Raw genomic sequence first — 837 nt, forward strand, 5'->3', positions numbered from 1 at the left:
TGACCTTCTTATTCAGTGGACATTATTGTACAATCACCCTCTTTAGCTGTAAAAGAGTCAAATTTTATTCTGTCTTTTTCTTTCCTTCTTTCTTTTTTTTTTTTTTTTTTTTTTTTTTTTTTTTGTCTTTTTGAAACAGGGTCTCGCTATACAGTTCAAGGTTGCCTTGAGCTCACTTTGTAGCCCAGGCTGGTCTCAAACTTGCAATGATCCTCCTACCTTAGCCTCCCAAGTGCTGGGATTACAGGTGTGCACCACAATGACCAGCTCATTTTTATTCTGATGGCTAGATTATTTCCAAGAAAATTTGGAGTTCTACTTCAGTGGAAGAAAGTTAATACAATGGTACTTCGGTTGATGACCACTTTCATTTGCAAACAGTTTGGTTCACAAACAAGCATTTGGCAAAATTTTGTTTTTATTCACAAACTTTGCATTGGGTTACGAACATGACCATGGTCATCCTTCCCACCCAAACAAATGTGGACATCTTTTCGAAAATCGTAGAACAAACTAAGTATGTGAACCAAGGTACCACTGTATCTGTAGTTAGTTAGTGTGTAAGGGGATGGTAACAGCTGCAAAGGTCCTGCAGAAAATAAAATTTAAACACTTGATTTAACCCAGTATTTCCTACACTTACTTAACAAAACAACCATTTTATGTACATCCTCCCTGTCCTTCCTTCTATCAGAGACTCACAAGTAATACCCATTGTTATGGTTTATGTCTGTGTGTCCCCCCAAAGCCTCATGCGGCCATGGGGCATGCTTTTAGAGTTTGAATATGGGTGTGAGAGCTGCACCCACCCTGGAGTGGATAGTTTGCATATGTAAG

This window comes from Chinchilla lanigera, unplaced genomic scaffold, assembly GCF_000276665.1.
Source record: "Chinchilla lanigera isolate Chin_1 unplaced genomic scaffold, ChiLan1.0 scaffold00082, whole genome shotgun sequence".
In the NCBI taxonomy this organism is placed as follows: Eukaryota; Metazoa; Chordata; class Mammalia; order Rodentia; family Chinchillidae; genus Chinchilla; species Chinchilla lanigera.